Source organism: Dipodomys merriami, unplaced genomic scaffold (genome assembly GCF_024711535.1).
Source record: "Dipodomys merriami isolate MVZ:Mamm:240054 unplaced genomic scaffold, mDipMer1.0.p SCAF_10, whole genome shotgun sequence".
Taxonomy (NCBI): Eukaryota; Metazoa; Chordata; class Mammalia; order Rodentia; family Heteromyidae; genus Dipodomys; species Dipodomys merriami.
The window spans coordinates 30,204,864-30,212,056 of record NW_027202271.1 but is presented as its reverse complement, the minus strand read 5'-3'; positions in this window follow the sequence as shown (position 1 = coordinate 30,212,056).

Below are 7,193 nucleotides of genomic sequence, written 5' to 3'. Positions count from 1 at the left end.
ACCAACAAGGAAGATTCAAATTTAAGCATCTATAAGAAGGGAAATAAACATAAAAACCAAAGTAAGTAGCCAGCGTGCTCTGTCCAGAAAGACACCCGATTTTTCTTTTCTTTCTCTTCTTCCTTTCCTTCCTCCTTTTTCCCCCCTCACTAGCCACCCTCCACCACCAGTGACTCAATCTTATCAGCAGACAGCAACAATATACCTGGGATCCACAAGCCGAATCCTCAAAACTAGATAAGGCAGACACACAGCACACACCAAGAACGCCATTGTCAGAGACAAAGCAACTCCACGAGGTAACTACAAAAGTCTGACAGGGTCTTTAACTCCAGGAATAGCCTTGGTGGGACCGCTAACACTGGGAACTGCCTCTCTGGGTCTCTAATGCCTATAAGCAGACACAGCTGGGCCTCTGAAAGTACTCACGTGCATCCCCACATGGGACATCACAGGCGCCCACAGAGAGGGGATCTGTGCCCAGCTGAGCCCAACCTTGCACTCCTAATAATACCCTAAATATGCACAGAGCTCAAGAAAATAACCCCTCCCAAAGCGAAGAAACCAATCACTAAATGGGCAAAGGAGCTAAGGAGATACTTCTCAGAAGAAGAGGCAGGAATGGCGAGGAAATGCTCATCATCCCTGGCCATAATGGAAGTACATATCAAAACAACTCTGAGATTCCATCTCACTGCAGATGGCTAATATCTTGAAATCAAACAACAAATAATGCTTGTGGAGATGTGAGGAAAAGGTAATCGTATTGCACTGTTGGAAGGAATGTAAACTGTAGGTCTTTCCTATGACCCAGCCGTTAGGGAACATCACAAATCAGGAGACTTGAAGATACTCGAACATGGGGCTGGGAAGGTGGTTCAGTGGTAGAGCGCTTGCTTTGCATGCTTGAGGCCCTGGGTTCGATTCCTCAGCACCACATAAGAAAAAAGAAAAAAGCCGCAAGTGGCACTGTGGCTCAGGTGGTAGAGTGCTAGCCTTGAGCTGAAGAGCTGAGGGACAGCGCCCAGGCCCAGAGTTCAGGCCCACTACTGGACCAAAAAAAAAAAAAAAGATAATCGCACATCCATGTTCATTGCTGTACTATTCATAGTAGCCAAATTATGGAAACAGCCCAAATGCCCTACAATATCTGAGAGGATCAAAAAATGTGGTAGTTAGGCACAATGGAATTTTACACAGCCATTAGAAAGAAAAACATTATGTCATTTGTAGGGAAATGGATGGACCTAGAACAAATCATGTTAAGTGAGGTAAACCAAACTCAGAGAGACAAATGGCACATGTTTTCTCTCATATGCAGAAGCAAAATCTAAAACACACTGGGGCATGATAAATGATACAGGACTCTAGGCATTCTCCAAAGGAGGATACTCTTAGGAGAGGATCACAGAGGCACAAACCATCATTGCCTTGGATCGTACATCTAAAGGAATTCCCCCAAAAAACATCAACCGTGAAAACATGTATTTTAATTTTTATTAGCACAAATTTATTACACAGAGGGATTTTATTGTGATAGCTACATACATGTACTTTGATGAAATTTACTTCATCTACACCACTCTTTTTCATTTTCTGTCCTCCTCCCCTCTCCTTTCTTTAAACAGTTTTAATGGGTTTCATTATGCTGTTCATATATATCATATATATGGTAGGATATATATATATACATATATATCATACCCAGTCCATCACCTTCTCCTTTTTCTGTCCTCCCTCCTTCTCGTCCCCCATCACAACATATATATTTTAATAACATGCCCAAGCATCATAATAGAATGGAATGATAGCACTTGTAAATCACTACAAAAAAATGTTTTGCATTTCTAAAGTATTTAAATAGATATCCTAAATAGGGTTTAAGAAGCAGTCTGTGCCAGAAAGTCTATGACTAAGACATGAATAAAAAACTAAAACCCACTAATGGACTATTAGTGCACAGACTCAAGTCATGTGCATTTCCTAAAATACCAGGAATCCTAAAGTTCAGGAATCTGTGTTGTGCAGAAGTGTGAAGGGAGAGAAAAATCTTTCAACTGACAAGTGTCTCAACTGGAGAATATTCCAGTTGGATTTGCACCCCTCAGGAACAGCAGTATTTTAGATTGTATATTCATTTGAACACAAAAGATAAAAGAGGCCAGGTGCCAGTGGTTCACACCTGTAATTCTAGCTACCCAGGAGGCTGACACCTAAGAACAAAGCTTTAAGTGAACCTGGGCAGGAAAATCTGTGAGACTCTTCAATTAACTACCCAAAAAGCTGGAAGTAGAGCTGTGGCTCAAGTGGTAGAGCACTAGCCTTGAGCTGAAGAGCTGAGAGACAGCACTCGGGCCCAGAGTTCAAGCCCTAGGACTGGCACTAAAAGAAAAAGGAGGCCAGCCTATCAGAAGGGCCAATGGGATCCTCAACTTGAGAAGTGAGCACTAAGCACCAATGACTTCAATGTTAGGCAGGGTGATCTTCATCCGCAAGATCCTCCCCAGGTCCAGAAGCTTAAGTAAAACCATGTTTGTCCTTGAATCCATTTGAATTTCACACAGGTGCCACAGGAGTCATTTGTATTCTACCTCAGTGATAGGATTATGCAAAACATTAATTTGGTATCTAGAAGATCTGGCAAAAGGTGCCTACACATTTGCATGTATTTTTTTGCATTGCATTCTAAAGTCTACATTCACTCAAGTATCTTTGATCATAGGTAAGTCCCCAGAGTCCTTTTACATGAAGCCCCATGGGCTTGTGCTAAGGAGAACAAAAAGAGGCCCACAGCTGGGCCATATAATCAAAAAACAGCTTCAGAAAAGTTGTCATGTGTAATGCAGAGAAGTCCAACTTTCAGATCAGCCCAGGGTCCAAGCAGCTTGAATTCAATCAAGGCTGAATTCCAGGAAGCACAGGAGGTCAAAATGGATCTTCCTCTGTCCAGTTGCCATGGAGGATAAGGTGCCAATGGTGGTGGTGGATAAATTCCTCACCACAGGCCTCCTCGACACAGGCTAGCTATCAGGCCCTGCCACCAATGGCCAATAGCAACAGTAAATTGAGTAGCTATTTGCAACACCTTTGCTAGTTATCAGAGGCTGAGTCAGTAAGTTTGGCAATGGTAATGACGAAAACTTGCTTCCTAAAGAGCTACCAAAGAGGATGGAGAAGAATGGCAGTGTTTTATGGTAAGGATGGGTCACGGTGTGCTATTGATAGGTCTTTGGGATTTTCAGAACTATTTAAGGCAGGACTTGGAAAGAAGAAGGGGTAAGGGCAGGGAGTATGAGTTCTAAGTAGCAGGTCACATCAGAGATAAATTTTGCAAAAAGATTGAATCAAAATCACTAAAATTTTACAGTTTTTGCTCCCTGTCCTCTCCTGAGTCCAATGGGATATGAAAAACAAAGGAAGAATAGAAATGTCTACAGCATGAGCTACAAATCGGACACTGAGCCATCCATGTTCGTAGAAGATCCTTACAGTTTATAACCGGACGGCACTTCCTAACTGGGAACTTAGTTTGCAGCTGCCCATCAGGAATGGACAAACTTCTGCAGCTACCCATGAACTACACAAATGTCCAGGCACAGGTCCACCGTTCCCCAACTGTGTGTATCTTTAGCTTTATCTAACACTTTCACACATCTTCATTATTGGATAGTAGTGAATGTTCAAGCTCTGTAAGTTCTGATTTTCTTCCTTGACTCTTATCTGTTCTACCACCAATGTTTTCTTTAAAACAAGGTGTTAATTCTCTTAGCAAATGAAGAGATATCATTGTGATGCTCAGGCAAATGAGACCATGAAAGTCCTCAGCAGAAAGAATGGGGCTGGGAAAATCACTAGAGATCTGAAGTTTTGTGTTTAAGATCCTATATTTGCTATTAATTCCAGGGCCTCAGACAAGCTACTTTGTCTTATATGAAATGAGAATAATAACAATTCTTCCTCTTATGGGATCAACTGAGATTAAGAGGCTGTACTAAAGATGCTCATTATTTCCTTCCCTCTACACTCTCTTATTGAAGAATCTATCTACCATCACCAGCCTCAGCGCTTTTCAAGGCCATATGCTCCTATTATCTGAGCCAGGTTAAACCAGTCAGATTCTCTTTTATGGAATTTGCCACTTGAGAAATTGAGATGTTTAGTCCTGAAAGGGACAAACTAAGTCAGTGGAAGTTAATGAAAACTTGAAGCCCAAGATGACATTTTGATGTCGCCATGACTAATAGAAAGCAAATGAGTGAACAGAGAAGCCAGTCTAAAGGAACAAGATGCTGCCTTGTAGAAAGAAGTAGGCAAGAGTCATCAGGCACTGGAGGCTCATGCCTGTAATCCTAGCTACTCAGGAGGCTGAGATCTGAGGATCACAGTTCAAAGCCAGCCTGAGTTACTCAGAAAAGGCCAGAAATGGCACTAGGGCTCAAGTGGTAGAGAGCTAGCCTTGAGCACAAAGAGGCTCAGGGACAGCGCCCAGTCCCTGAGTTCAAGCCCCAGGACTGGCAAAAAACAAAAGTAGGCAAGAGGCCATGTGACCCCTTTCTCCTCAACAGAAAGAGAGAGTTATAACTCTGGTGGCTATACTTCCTGTATTTGTCTGTGATTCTTCATTTTTATACAATGAATTCACTGCTCTAGTTATGTTGAGTAATTTTTTTCTTTTTTTTTGTTGGTCATGGGACCTGAACTCTGGGCCTGGGCATTGTTCCTCAGCTCTTCAGCTCAAGGCCAGTGCTCTACCACTTGAGCCACAGCTCCACTTCTGGCTTTTTCTGCTTATCGAACCCAGGGCCTCATGCATGTAAGGCAAGCACTCTACCACTGAGCTACCTTCCCAGCCCATTTTTTTTATTTCTTGAAAAAAATAATAGGAAGAGGGAACTAATTTTAAAACTGGGAAAAGGAAATCATCATACAAATATAAGGTTCTTTGATACAGTTTTTGTCTCTGATTTTTCATACTTCAGTTTCTTTAATACTAAATAGCCATTAGGGAAAGGGGAAAGGGGCAAAAGAACTAGCCTTCCAGGCAAGAGCAACTACAAACTGTCAAGAGTGACAAATGCTCTCATAAGTAAGCTCAGGATCTAGAATCAGCCACTGGCCATCTTGTGTGGAAAATGTTCAGTCTTGATCAGGGCTGGCATTCATACAAGTGCTTTGAGCTATGTCGTAGGATCCAAATTCAATCTCATTAAGCAGCAAAATAGAAACGCATCAGTTCACCTAACAACTAACTCCACAGAAGCAAATCTGACTATAAAATCTTGCTAAATCTCAACCCTTCTTTCCATTGACTAACTTTCTCAGGCGAGCAGTTGGCCATGGTGATAAGCAGCAGCTCCAGATGTCTCCCTTGCAGCTTGATCATCTCTACTGATGGCTTCTCTTTGCTTATAGTCTCAGGGAATGGTTCTTATTCACCTAACACGTGTCTTAGGCTTTCTCCTAAAATGAACACTGTAGCCAAAGCAATGCAACAATTTCTTTGCTCATGTCTGAGTCACATGTTTTTCTGGAAGGTATCACTAGAGGCCATGGAAATCCAGAGTAGGATAGTTCACAAGTAGAAAAATCCAAGAAGCTACTGCAACAAGAAGGGGAAAGACATGCTGGGAGGATTTTGGAACAGATTTCCCCAGCACCATTAGCCTTTGAGACCTAAGAATGAGAAGTAAACTTTCTTTAGAAAGAATAACCTGTGTTTATTTTGAAGTGAGCAAGGTGACCAAAAGCATTAAGGTCTTTGCTGACTCCATACATTTTATCAAGCGTCTACATACAGAAAGGGTAGTACCTGTGAGTGACTCACTCCAGTCCCAAGGCTCAGCTCCCCACCTACAGTCTCCCCGCCAGCTCACTGAGTCACCCCATGCCCCACCCTGTGTGTTTTGCTGTTCCCACAGTTTCCTTGAGTCTCCTGGGACAGATGGCTAGCTGCTGGAACTGAAGAAAAGAAGTGTTTTCCAGAAACAAGAGTGCCTCTCCTGGTAGCAAAGCTAGCAGGAAAGCTGGTAGTGGTGGGCGAGGTGGGAATTACTTGCTTCACAGTGCATGTGCACTTCAAGTCAGATTCTTTTTTTTTTTCTTTTGTCAGTACTGGGGATGGAATCTAGGCCCTCACACATGCTAAGTAATCCTTCTACCATTAAGCTGCATCTTCAGCCCTTAAAGTCAGATGCTTCAATAAACCAAGTCAACTCATATGTATCATTACCTTCTTCCATTGCTCTGTTTTCACACAAATGCCTTTACACCCAGTTAGACAGACCCGGATGTTCAGGTGTCTCTTCTGGTTTAAAGCCTCTCCTTGCCTGCCACTCATCCTCTTTCCCATTTCCCTGAGTGGATCCCTTCCCTGCACTCTCAAAGCCTTTGTGATACCAGTAAGATAGTCCCCAGGGCTTTTCGTACAATGTGGTAGATAGCCATGTGGCTGTCTGGCTAGTCCATGATAGCTCAGAAAGCTTGGGAATAGCCCCAAGTTTCCCATTTCCCCAGCACTTCTGAAGAGCCTAGCATATCTCCACGAACAACTGTGAAATGTGTGAGGAGGGAGGGAGGAAAAAGGAACCAATTACTCTATGGAAAAGGACCCCATCCAAGGGACATTGCCATGCTCTGCTGGAGCCACAAATCCTCAGCTCCAAGTAGTTATAAGAAGCTAAAACATAAAACATTCACCCCACTAAAGCCAGATAGGTTTTGCTGCTCTGTTTTGGAGGAATGTGGAGTCTTTACTCCCATTTGAGGGCAGAAAGCAAAATCTCAAGGTCCCGATGGGATGTAGGTAAGCCAAGTGTGCGAAGCGGGCCAGGTGGAAGAAGGAAGCAAGTAAGCACATGGAGTGAAGGTATGAAAACCAAGTGCTCACACGTTTCCTGTTTCGATTTGTGCAAAATTTGAACCATGGTCCTAGAAAAACACGGCCAGTCAGTAAAGACCACAAAAAGGTAGATAGCCAGTCACCTAATCAAAGGTTAAACTCACTGTATACTTTGTCAGGGGCACTATGCTCTTTGTTCTAGCTGCCTGTTACGTCTCTCTTGGGACATAACAAACCTTTGTTCCTCCTAGTTTCCTGTTCTGTCAGTTCTTTTACCAATCCTTGGCTCTGAACAATATCTACAATAGCCTGCAAAGCTCAGGGGTAGAACGTGTAAAAGATCATTGACATCAGG